This window comes from Heterodontus francisci, chromosome 10, assembly GCF_036365525.1.
Source record: "Heterodontus francisci isolate sHetFra1 chromosome 10, sHetFra1.hap1, whole genome shotgun sequence".
In the NCBI taxonomy this organism is placed as follows: domain Eukaryota; kingdom Metazoa; phylum Chordata; class Chondrichthyes; order Heterodontiformes; family Heterodontidae; genus Heterodontus; species Heterodontus francisci.
The window spans coordinates 75441801-75455530 of record NC_090380.1 but is presented as its reverse complement, the minus strand read 5'-3'; the positions used below and the strand labels follow the sequence as shown (position 1 = coordinate 75455530).

At 45.6% G+C, this 13730-nt stretch overlaps 1 protein-coding gene across 14 annotated transcripts in view; it reads right to left on the bottom strand.

Annotated features, from left to right (window-relative positions):
• The window catches only part of spag17 (sperm associated antigen 17), a 428416-nt gene that overhangs the window by 265743 nt on the left and 148943 nt on the right, over positions 1 to 13730 (bottom strand). The window lies entirely within an intron of this gene.

Here is a 13730-nt window from a genome sequence, read left to right as displayed (position 1 = left end):
GTTGTGCTTCCAACATGATTACACTTCAAAAGTACTTCATTGTCTGGAAAGTGCTTTGAGATGTCTGGTGGCTGTGAAAACGCTATATAAGTGCAAGTTTTTCTTCTAATTAATACATTAACACAAAAATAATTTCCTGGCAGCCTAATTTCTGACTGGACATAATTCTCTCTTCTCTCTCTTCCCTTCTCTTTGGCCTCCTTGTCTCGAGAGACAATGGGTAAGCGCCTGGAGGTGGTCAGTGGTTTGTGCAGCAGCACCTGGAGTGGCTATAAAGGCCAATTCTAGAGTGACAGACTCTTCCACAGGTGCTGCAGATAAAATTGGCTGTCGGGGCTGTTACACAGTTGGTTCTCTCCTTGCGCTTCTGTCTTTTTTCCTGTCAACTGCTAAGTCTCTTAGACTCGACACGCTTTAGCCCCGCCTTTATGGCTGCCCGCCAGCTCTGGCGATCGCTGGCAACTGACTCCCACGACTTGTGATCAATGTCACAGGACTTCATGTCGCATTTGCAGACATCTTTAAAGCGGAGCCATGGACGGCCGTTGGGTCTGATACGAGTGACAAGCTCGCTGTACAATTCAAGACAAGATTTATTGTAGCATAAATTTCACACAGATTATTGTCTATGGGGTTTCCTTTCAAAACTCCCCTCGTTGTAATGACATTGGTGGATATTGTGCAATTCTGTTATAAAGTCACTTTTATCAGGTACAAGGTTCGCCCATCTCTAAAATGCTTTCAATTTTTAAACTACTGCACTTTGTTTCTGACCTCCCACATGAAAAGAATAGCAAGTTGTGTTACACTGTAAGCAATTTAAAATTCTTTCATTAGTAGTTCTACTCAAACACAAATATGCAGATTTTCAGTCTATATAAAACAACTATGCACTATATAACATTTATAAAGTGAGAATTTATGATTTCACTGCACACAGGAGCACAGTAGAAATCTCCATTGGTGACTGATTTCAAAAGACAATGGGCTGAATTTTACGAGTGCGCTGCAGTTCGCAGTGGCGCACTCTGATGGCGGCGTGCATCCCGCATGGATGCACCAGCCCTGAGCCCCTGTGATATTACGCGCGGGGGCTGATTTAAATAGAGGGGGTGGAGCGGCTGCCCCCGATGACGTAGAGGGGGCGGCCACCGCGACCCCAGCAATAGCATCCGGCGCCACTGCGCAGGCGCTGGCACCATTTTTAAAGGGCTTTAAGCCCTTAACACAGATTTGCATGTATAAAAGAACATTAGTGCCAATTTTTATCGAATAAACATTTACATTATGGAGGCCCTGCCCCAACCCCCACAATGGTGTTTTAATCGGCACTCATTAATAGAAAACACTTTACTCCCTACCCGAACGTCGCCCCCAACCTTCAATCATTTGCTCTTCAACCCCTTCCCACCATTCACACAATCAATAAAAATTGATTTCCCTGCTCCCCCACCACTCCCGCCCTGAAAATTTTATTTCTCCCCCCTCCCCACCAGGTTCTCGCCTCGCAACTCCATACGGAGTTCTGAAGGCACGTGAAGCACGAACGGTGGCTGCAAAATCGGCGTGGGGCAGCCGTCGCCTGCAGGTAAGTTTATTTACATATTATTAATGTTAATTTAAATATGCAGATGAAGGGTCCGCCGCCAGGTGGCGGGGGGCCGCACTGAGGTCCTCCCACTGCCGGTAATATGCAGAGGGCTCTTCTCGATGTCGCAGGTCAAGGCAGGCCTCATCCGGCAGAATTTTTACCGGTCCCCGCAGCGTGACCCGCGGCGTTGAGGGGCTGGTAAAATTCAGCCCAATTTCCCTAAAAATTTAAGGGCAGTATATGTATGGAACCACTAGACACAGCAGGGCTGAATTTTACAAATGTGCCCCAGTGTGCGGCAGCGCACTCAGATGGTGGCTTGCATCCGACGGGCCCCCGCGATATTACGCTTGGGGGCTGATTTAAATAGAGGGGGTGGAGCAGTTGCCCCCCAATGATGTTGAAGGGGCGGTCGCTGTGTCCCCGGCAATGGCGTCCAGTGCCACTGCGTATGCGCCGGCGCCATTATTAAATGGCTTTAAGCCCCTCGAATTACTTCTAATTTTTATAGGTACATTATTCTGAATTTTTTATTAACAAATAATAAAGATGTGGAGGCTCTTCCCCAACCCCCCAATGGTCATTTCAATGCCCGAAATGACCAACACTTGCTTTTTTCCATACTCGAACCTCCTTCCCCAACTTTCTAGCTTTGCCCTTCAACCCCTTCCCACCATCCCCAAATCCAATAAAATGTGAGTTCCCCGCTCTCCCACCCCTCCTGCCCTGAAAATTTGATTCCTCCCCTCTCCACACCAGGTTCTCGCCTCACAACTCCATACGGAGTTAATTTAAATGTCATTAAATTTCATTTTAATCTGCAGATTAAGGACCAGATGGCAGGGGAGTGGGGGGCTGCACTGAGGTCCCCCCATCGCTAGTAATATGCGGTGGGCCCTTCTTGAGATCGCGGGTCAAGGCAGGCCTCTCCCCACAGAATTTTACTGGCCCCCCTGCCGCAACGAGGGGTCGGTAAAATTCAGCCCAGTAGTCTACATTTACTAATTGTATCCACTTGATTCACCAATGTCAATCAGAAAAATAAGTGAAATAAGTTACACAGCATCTCTATCCACTAATTTGCTTGTCCCACTTTTCCAGCAGCTGCACAAAGTATCCACCCATTCTTGGGTCATTGGTTGCAAATGAGGAAAGAAAACCATCATATACCCCATTTTCCATCATTTAAGCCACATTTACACTGCTTCATCTTCTTGCCATTTAAAACAGGCATCCAGAGCTCCGACATGCGAAGCAGAAGGTTGAAACAAATTTTTAAAAACCAGCAGCAACATTTGCAACATTAGTTTAAAGCTTATTTCTGACTCATTTTGGGAGTTTTCTTTTGCTACTGCCCTGAACTTGCATGCTCTTGGGTCTTTCAATGCTGCCACTGCAGACATCACTAGATTCACCGGTCAGCTATGCACAGACACATAAAACAGTTGATGGGTACATTGTTACTAAAGCAAGTAATTTCATCTTTTTCCCCATGAACAATTGGCAGCGGAATAACAGGGCACTGTAATTTCAGAGCGGCAGGATTTCTGAAGATACAAGGAGTCATAAGTTGCATCCACTTTCACCTATGTGCTGCCTTGCTCAATGCATGATCTGTCATAAAGGAAGGATGCCACTCTGTCAATATTCAGCTCATTTGCAACCAACAGCATGGTACAATGCAAATGAATTCTTGCTTTCCTGGGAGTTGCCACAATGTCTTCACTTTAAGGAAGCTCACCATACCAACATCCTTCACCTCAGAAACAGATGTAACTGTGTGGGAGATTATGGCTATTCTCTGCAGCTACGGCTGATGGCACCAATGTGATTTCCTAATACATCAACTGAGCCCAATGGAAAGCCCATGTTGAGCACTCCTTGCAACTGCAAAAACAAAGCTGTGGTAACAGGAATTTCCTATACAAGATGAGTACCAAAGGGTGTGCTGAATTGAAGAAAGACTACAAGCAATAGAAAAAAGAATCACTAGCAATAATGTAGGGAGTCCAGTTAGTCAGGTCAAAAACAGAAGTAGGCCACTAAGATCCTCGAGCCTTTCAGCCATTCAATGAGATGAAGGCTGATGTGCAACTTAACTCCATATATCCGCCTTTGTCCCAAATAACTTAAACCTTTGGATAACAAAACTTCAGTCTCAGATTTAAAATTTACAATTGATGTAGTGTCAAATGCCATTTGCGGAAGAGAGTTCCCCAAATTTCTAGCATCCTAGTCCAATTTTAGACTCTGCCCCTTAGTCCTAGACTCAAGCAGAAATAGTTTCTCTCTATCTATCCTATCTGTTCCCCTTAATACCTTGAAAACTTCAATCAAATCACCCCTTAAACTTCTAAATGCCAAGGAATACAATCCTAATTTTTGTAATTTCTCCTTGCAATGAAACCCCTGGGGTCCTGGTATCATTTTTTAAAAATTCATTCATGGGATGTGGGCGTCGCAGGCCATTTATTGCCCATCCCTAATTACCCTTGAACTGAGTGGCTTGCTAGGCCATTTCGAGGTCATGTAAGAGTCAACCACATTGCTGTGGATCTGGAGTCACATGTAGGCCAGACCAGGTAAGGACAGCAGATTTCCTTCCCTAAAGGACATTAGTGAACCAGATGGGTTTTTTACAACAATCGACAATGGTTTCATGGCCATCATTAGACTAGCTTTAAATTCCACATTTATTAATTGAATTCAAATTCCACCTTCTGCTGTGGTGGGATTCGAACCCAAGTCCCATGAGCAATACCTGGGTCTCTGGGTTACTAGTCCAGTGACAATACCAGTACGCCACTGCCTCCCCATTCTGGTAAACTACATTGCACTCCCTCCAAGGCGAACATATCTTTCCTAAGGTGCGGTGCCCATAACTGCTCGCAGCACCACAGGTGTGGTCTAACCAGGGTTTTGTATAGCACAATTTCTACCCCCAGGTATTTTATTTCTCGAGATAAAAAGGCCAACATTCCATTAGACTTTTTGATTATTTTCTGTACTTGTTCATATCATAACATTTTAGTGTTATGTACCTTACTTTGGATCTCCACTGTTTCTAGCTTTTACATACAAACATATGAATTAGGAGCAGGAGTAGGCTGCTTGGCCCCTCAAGCCTGCTCCGCCATTTAACAAGATAATGGCTGATCTGATTATAACCTCAGCTTCACATTTCCGCCTATCCCCAATAACCTTTTACCCCCTTACCTATCAAGAATTTATCTACCTCTGCCTTAAAAATATTCAAAGACTCTGCTTCCACCACCTTTTGAGGAACAGAGTTCCAAAGACTCACAACCCTCTGAGAGAAAAAATTTCTCCTCGTCTCTGTCTTAAATGGGCAACCCCTTATTTTTAAACGTGACACCTAGTTTTAGATTCTCCCACAAGGGGAAATATCCTTTCCACATCCACCCTGCCAAGACCCCTCAGGATCTTATATGTTGCAATCAAATTGCCTCTTACTCTTCTAAACTCCAGCAGATACAAGCCTAGCCTGTCCAACCTTTCCTCATAAGACAACCTGCCCATTCCAGGTATTAGTCTAGTAAACCTTCTCTGACTGCTTCCAATCCATTTACATGCTTCCTTAAATAAGGAGACTAATACTGTACACAGTACTCCAGATATGGTCTCACCAATGCCCTGTATAATTGAAGAATAACCTCCCTACTTTTGTATTCAATTTCCCTCGCAATAAACGATAATATTCTATTAGCTTTCCTAATTACTTGCTGAATCTCCATACCAACCTTTTGCGATTCATGCACTAGGACACCCAGATCCCTCTGCATCTCAGAGCTCTGCAATCTCTCACCATTTAGATAATATGCTTCTTTTTTATTCTTCTGTCAAAATAGACAATTTCACACTTTCCCACATTAAACTCCATTTGCCAGATCTTTGCCCACTCACTTAACCTATCTATATCCCTTTGTAGCCTCCTTATGTCCTCTTCACAACTTATTTTTCCACCTATCTTTGTGTCATTTAGAAAGTACCCTGTTGTATCCTTTTAAGTGGATGACTTCACATTTTCCTATATTGAAGTCCATTTGTCACAGTTTTGCCCATTTCCTTAATCTATCAATATCTCTTTGAAATTTTACGCTTCCATCCGCACTACTTAGAATATTGCTTATCTTTGCGTCATCGGCAAATTTGGATACGTGATAAGAACATAAGAAATAGGAGCAGGAGTATGACATTCGGCCCTTCGAGCTTGCTCCACCATTCAGTAAGATCATGGCTGATCAGATAGCGACCTTAACTCCAATTTGCCCCCCATAACCCTTGACTCCCTTGTCAATCAAAATCTGTTTAACTCTTGATTATATTCAATGACCCAGCTCCGCTGTTCTCTGGGGAAGAGAACTGTAAAGATTAATGACCCTCTGAGAAAAAAAATTCCTTCTCATCTCCGTCTTAAAAAGGAGACCTATTAATTTGAAACTGTACCCCCTAGTTCTAGATTCCCCCTTGAGGGGGAAACATCCTCTCAGCATCTACCCTGTCAGGCCCCCTCAGAATCTCATATGTTTCAATAAAATGTTGTCTCATTCTTCTAAACTTTAACCTGCTCAACCTTTCCTCATTAGACAACCCCTTCATCCCAGGAATCAGCCAAGTGAACCTGCTCCAGATTGCTTCCAATGCAAGTACATCCCCCTTAAGTGATGAGACTGAAATTGTACACAGTACTCTAGCTGCAGTCTCACCAATGCCCTGTACAGTTGTAGCAAAACTTCCCAACTTTTGTACATCATCCTTGCAATAAATGCCAACATTCCACTTGCCTTCCTAATTACTCGCTGTACCTGCATGCTAACGCTTTGTGATTCATGTAGAAGGACACCCAGATCCCTCTGTACTGCAGCATTCTGCAGTCTCTCTCTATGTAAATAATATTCACTTTTCTATTCTACCTGCCAAAGTGAACAACCTCACATTTTCTCACATTATACTCCATCTGTCACTTTTTGCCCACTCACTCAACCTATCTTTATTTCTTTGCAAAGTCTTTGTGTCCTCCTCACAACTTACTTTCCTACCTATCCTTGTATCGTCCACAAATTTGGCTACAATGCACTCAGTCCTTTCATCCAAGTCATTAATATAGATTGTAAATAGTTAAGGCCCCAGCACTGATCCCTGTGGTACTCCACTAGTTACGGTTTACCAATCTGAAAATAACCCATTTATCCTGACGCTCTGTTTCCTGTTAGTTAGCCAATCCTCTATCCATGCTAATATATTACCCCAACACGATGAGCTCTTGTGTTGTAACCTTTTATGTGGCACCTTGACACATAACTTTTGAAAATCCAAATGTACTACATCTACTGGTTCCCCTTCAGCCACCTTGCTTGTTACATCCTCAAAAAACTCTAATAAATTTGTCAAACACAATTTCACTTTCATAAAATCATATTGGCTCTGTCTGATTGCATTATGCACTGAAAATAGTGGCATCAGCCAGTGTGCTGGTTTCCTGTCGTTGTTTCCACTGCCAGCAAGTTTCATCAGGGCAGAGGAAGGCTGGCCCTGAGAATCCACCCAATTCACAAGTAAGTCCAAAACATTATTTTTTTTATTTATTTAGAGATACAGCACTGAAACAGGCCCTTCGGCCCACCGAGTCTGTGCCGACCATCAACCACCCATTTATACTAATCCTACACTAATCCCATATTCCTACCACATTAAAGCTAGAGAAGTTATTGAAAGCTCGTAGAGGGCCAGACTGAGATTTTGGTTGGGGCACACAGGCTACACGCTGGGTAAGGGGCAGACCAGGTGCATGGAGGTGGTAACATAGTGGGGAGCCAGTCATAGCCACCCCAAGAAATTAGGTGGGACCCATGAAAGGGACAATGGCTGAAAGGGGCACTCAGCCATTGGCACACAGGTGCTATTGGGTATGCAAAGGTTGCTGGGAGAGTGTTGACTATGTGCTCGCGCAGTGCAGGGAGTCGTCACCCTTCTGGCATTGCAAGAGTGTAAGAGAAGGGGGAAAAGCTGCCAGGCACAATTGGGAGTCCACCTGTGCACAAGGAAGGCAGCAGCTGTCAATGAGGAGCAAGGAAGGGTGCAGTCCCAGGTATGAGGAGAGCAGCAGAAAGCAACAAAGGGCAGGAAGGTCACAGAGGCCATACCCCACCCCGACATAGAATCTGCCAGTGAAGATGGACCTACCTTGAGGTGACCAAGAACCAGTGCTTCAGGAGACTGCGAATCTCCAGGCAGATGGTCAAAGAGATTTGTACCCTTATTGTAGAAGACCTCACATCACGCAGCATTGCTCGCTATGCCCTGTCAGTAGCTATCAAAGTAACAGTGACCTTGACCTTCCAAGGATCAACATTTATTTCCAGAGAGAGGGGACCTGGCAGGCACAAAGGGCAGTGGGTTTTGCCTCCATTTCCCCAGGTGCAGGGCATCATGGATTGCACCCATGTAGCCATCAAGGCACCTAGTGATCAGCCGGTGAGATTCATCAAACAGGAAGAGCTTCCACTTCCCCAATGTTCAACTGGTCTGTAACCATAACAAGAGCTTCCTGCATGTGTGCTTTGCTGGCAGCTGCCATGACTCCTTCATCCTCCAACAGTCCAGGCTGCCGCAACTCTTCATTCCACACCACTTCCCCACCAAACTGTGTGTGTGGTGTCATGCTCATGGAGGGAACAGTGATGAAGTATGAAATAAATGTCAACTGTTGAACTGAACTATAAAAAAGAATACATCTGTGCTACAGACAAGATGAGTAGAGGTCAGGTAACCCCTCCTGCACTGTCAAAAAACTTGTCTGCTTGTTGAAGATGAAACCCATTATCCACATCTGAATTTGCTTTGGGGAAAGCACATGGAAATGGAAAACAGCCCATTCCATGCTAACAACTGTCATCGACAGGAATGGAGCTAACAAAGACTTTTACAGACAGACTGACTCAACAGCCAAGATTAAGATGATAGGTGTAAAATAGCACCATAAAAGCAAAATGGACCACATTCAGAGGCCATCATCCAACAATGGTTCCCACATCCTGGAACATTGTACGAATCACCCCAGGGGAGTGAGCCATTAGTAATCTGACCAAAATCACAACCTGACAAGTTTCTACCTTAAAAGGTATCTCTCTGGAGACCGTTGCAGCTGGGCAGGAGCCCTGCTGATAACATCTTTTTACTACTGCAGCAGAAAAACTACAAGGTGACTTTGCAACTCCCCAGGAACCAGGATTTCCACCATCGATTTCTGATTGAGGCTTAACCACAAGAAGCCTGTTACACTTCATCCTTCTCAAGACAAAGAACATTCAGGCCTGCATCGCTGAAAGAGTTGCTCCTGAAAAGCTTCTAAAGGTTTTTTTTTAAAACAATTAACTCTTTTACAACAATTGGATTCTAATTGCATGCTACCCTCTATCTCTTTCTTTTCCTGTGTGTGTGTGTGTGAATGCATGAGTGGGAGAAATCACAAAATTTTTTCGGTTATTGTGTAAAAAATAAAAAAATTTTTTTGACATACGGGAAATGCTGTCACTTGTCTATTTACTTGACCTGTAAACACTCAGGGACTAAAACACTATTTTGAAAACACCATCTGCGGGCAGTTGAGAGGTGAAAAGTGGAATTCACCCACACCACTTCCCACTTGTTCATAACAATGGATTCTAGGGGACAAGGTCTAACCCTTGAAGAGATGGCTACTCACCCTTTTACGTCACCCCAAGATGGAACCACAGAGGCATTACAACCGAAGCTATCTATTCATAAGGACTACTATCCAGCAGGCCATCAGGTTGCTGAAGATTCAGTTCCAGTGCCTTGACTGGTAAGGTGGCTCCCTGCAGTACACTCCAGCAAGGGTTTTGTGCATCATTGTGCTCTGCTCTTTTCTCCATAACATGGCCCTCCAGAGTGGTGTGAACCTTGAAGGGGGTGAGGCCCTGGAATGACACAGCTCAGCGGAGGAACAGGAGGAACAGGACAAGGAAGAGGAGCAGCAGGAGGAAGATGCAGAACACAGAGGTGACTCAGCTGCACAGGGAGGTGGCTGGGCCTTCTGCAGGACTTGAGAGTCTCATCAGGATGCCATCAAAGTTAGGGGTCATCTGACCCAGGCACGTTTCAGCTGACATAAAAACAGAAAGTGCTGGAAATACTCAGCAGGCCTGGCAACAACTGTGGACAGAGAAGCAGAGTTAATATTTCAGGTTGGTGACCTTTCATCAGAACTGCCAAAGGTTAGAAATGTAATAGGTTTTAAGCAAGTAAAGCGGGGGTGGAGGAGGGGAAAGAGAGCATGTGTGATAGGACAGAGGGCCGGAGAGATTAACTGACAAGGAAGTCATGGGGCAAAGGCAAAGAAAGTGTGCTAATGGTGTGGTGAAAGACAAAGCATTAGTATAGAGAGAGTGTTAATGACAGAATAATGATCAGACCTAGCCAAAAGCACAAACATGAAAAACCCAGTAGGCGGGCACATGGCAAAAGAAAATGATGATACAAAATAAAATAAAATTTAAAAAAAAAAAGGGCCAGCCATGCTTTGAAATTATTGAACCCAATGTTCAGTCCGGATGGCTGTAGGGTGCTTAATTGGAAAATGAGGAACGCAGTTCTTCGAGCTTGCATTGAGCTTTACTGGAACACTGCAGCAAGCCAGGACAGAAATGTCAGCATGAGATTGGTGGTGGGGAGATGGTGGGGGGTGGGGGGGGTGGTGCTGAAATTTTTTTTTTAAAGCATGTTTTAGCACCCTCTCAGTGAATGCTCGTTCACCGCTTTCCAATTGTAAGGCAAAGAAATCAATCAAGATAGGTTTTCTTAGATTTTTTAGAATTAGAATTAGAATTAGAACATTACAGCGCAGTACAGGCCCTTCGGCCCACGATGTTGCGCCGACCTGTGAAACCATCTGACCTACACTATTCCATTTTCATCCATATGTCTATCCAATGACCACTTAAATGCCCTTAAAGTTGGCGAGTCTACTACTGTTGCAGGCACGGCGTTCCACGCCCCTACTACTCTCTGAGTAAAGAAACTACCTCTGACATCTGTCCTATATCTATCACCCCTCAACTTAAAGTTATGTCCCCTCGTGTTTGCCATCACCATCCGAGGAAAAAGACTCTCACTATCCACCCTATCTAACCCTCTGATTATCTTATATGTCTCTATTAAGTCACCTCTCCTCCTCCTTCTCTCCAACGAAAACAACCTCAAGTCCCTCAGCCTTTAAACAAGAAAGGTGGGAGGTTATTAATCTTAAACTCTAATTCGGTTAATAACTACAAATATGTGACGCAACCACACTAGCATGCATACGTGATAAACACACCCACAGATAGAGAAAGAAATAGTAGAAAAGAATAAAAGGGAAAAGTTTGAGGCAATAGATGGATCTCTATTTACCGTCCTTTGAGTTTGATGTTGAGTCTTTGGTTGCCGGTAAGTCTTGCTGTTCATTAGGACCCAGTGCACGCTTTAACTTGTTTCGATGTAGGAGTCGTTTCTCTCTTGAGGTTTACGTGTCTTCAGCGGGTCCGGAGGCTTGTGAGAAAGCAAGAGAGAGAAAGCCATGAGAGAGGCTTTCTTGTTCCAGCTTCAGTTGCAAACTGCAGTCTGATTAAACTGTCCTGTGAGCACAATCCAAAACTCCAAGTTGGCCAGCAGGTTAGTCATGTGACTAAGTTTTTTTCAACAAACTCTCCTGCGTCTTTTGTGGATTCCAAAGCTCTCGGTGTGGGGTGGGGGGGGCGGGGGGCGGTGGTGTAGTGCTGTCTCCCACCACGACAAGATGTGGATCACCATTGCCCAGCCCAATCTCTGATAATTGAATCGGTGAGCAATTCTTTTGTCTCTCCGAGCACTGTCTCTTAGTATGCAAATGTTCTTCCAGCCATTGCTGGTCTCTTCAAACAAGTTATCTCTTCACTCCAGCAACAGTTTAAAATTGATGTTCATATGGCAAAATTAATGTGCCTCATTCTTGGCAGGTGGGGGTCTTCGTGACAATAGGAAGAAATAAGTTCAGTGGGACAGGAACAGGTTGAAACGATGGGTCTCCCAGGACAGTCCTGTTTGTGGATTTTAGGAAGAAGTAAAAGCGGGCTATCCAGGATTGCGTGACTATGAGGTTGGAAGCTGTAGAGGGAAGATCCCCGGAGGAGATGAGGCCAGTGACAATCCAGTAGACAGTAGCTTGATGTTCATTGGTGGGGTCGTGGTCCAGGGGGAGGTAAGAAGAAGGGTCTGAGAGTTGGCGCTCTGCCTCTGCAAGAGGCAGAGGTCGGTACGCCAGACAACAACAGCACCACTCTTGTCAGCAGGTTTGATCACAATGTCAGGGTTAGATTTGAGAACAGAGTGCAGCAAGTTCAGAGTGAGACAGTTTAGAGTGAGTGAGGGGAGCAGAGAAATTGAGACGGCTGATGTCTTGTCAACAGTTCTGAATGAAAAGATCAAGAGCGTTTCAGCTGAGTCTCTCTAATCCAGGAATGTGTCATGGTCTGGAACTCATGTCTTGCCATCAAAGAAATGAATCTCTCACCTCTGGTTGACATGTCATGTGCCAACATTTACATAATGTTGAAAAATAGAAAAAGTGCACATTTATAGGTGAGGCAAATCCTCTTGGCCGCTTCCATGCAGTGCTTCCCTTGTGGCCTCAGGTGAGGTGGAGGCAGCCATCTCACTTGTCTCTGCTTGCGGCTAAGATGCAAGTGGCAGTCGTCCTCGTTCTGGAAGTGCCAGTGGGGACACCTCCTGAGGCTGCTACACCAGCATCAGTGTAGAAGCAGCCTCCATCACAGGGCCCTGCTGCACAGATGGTTCCTCAGTCAGAGGGGCCAAGGAAGCCAAAGATGATGATGAGGGCGCCCAACGAGGGCTGGCACCCTCATCCTCCCCGGTGACTGCCTCAGCCCTTGGCTGGCACTCCGGATGGCTGGAAGGGACCACCAGTTGGGGTGCAACTGGCATTCACCCCAAACATCTCTGTGCCACCAGCGCCACTGACCTGTCTATGCTAGAGTTTGGCACGCATTCTGTGAATGTCAGTGCATAGTTCCTGCATGCATTCCAAACGCTGCCACATATGGCTCTCCATTCCCAGCCCAAGGTGCTGCACTGCCTCAGGGAGCTCTGATATGTGGAAGCACATCTGTTGCTGCTGATCTAAGTGGAGCCTTCTTTCTTATGGCTCCTGAGACCTTGCAACTGTGCCCAGCTGAGCATGGTTGTGTCTGTCTTCCATCCTCTGAGGGGGATTGTCCACCATTGTCTCTGCTTCTCTCACCTCCCCCTGCTCACTCACGACATGCTCATCACCCAGTGCCTCCCAATTTAATCTTGTGCGAGAACCCACTGAGGTGACTGTACCTGAACTGGTGGAGGGTGTGGTTGTAAGATATGACACAGCTTGCTCCAATGCTTCTGCTGGTAGCACTTGCCCCAGTGCAGACACAGGAATCTGTCCTTCCCCCTTGACGTTTGAACAAGAAGAGATCATGAGAACTAGTCATGGAGAGTAGAAGCCTCTGCAGTGCTGAGGCTTCTCAATGCAGCTGTCTATGGCATGCTGTCAGATGGAGTGGAGTGCACTGCACCCCTTTCATCTACGCATTGCAGTATCTATTCACCCTCTCTATCGGGGTTGCCCCATCTTGCCTTCTCCGACTTTCTCATGGTCAGCCACCCCAGCAATTTCCATCGCTCCTTCCTCCATGACGGTCACGATGTGTAGGTTGGGCACTCCTCCTCCAGTCTGCACCCTTTCTCAGGCATTATGTGTCCTCTTCTCCTGCTAGGACAAAAGAGTGAGAGAGAGAGAGATATGGCACTGCTGGCCTCTAAGGCCAATGCCATCGGCTCATTGACATAAGAAGCTGCATATATCAGTGCTGGACGATCCTCAGCAACACTATGGCTCAGAGCCTTGCTGAGGGGCCAGTAAGTACCCTTGGCACACATTGCTCCCATGTTCAGGAATGGCATGCACCCTCAGGCTGCTCAGCTGTGTGTCTGCTGGAGGCTAAATACCCTGAGGCCTGTCATGAGGGTCTGACGTTGTACTCGCCTTGCCAGAGCGAATAAGGTCATTGAACCGCTTTGGGCTCTG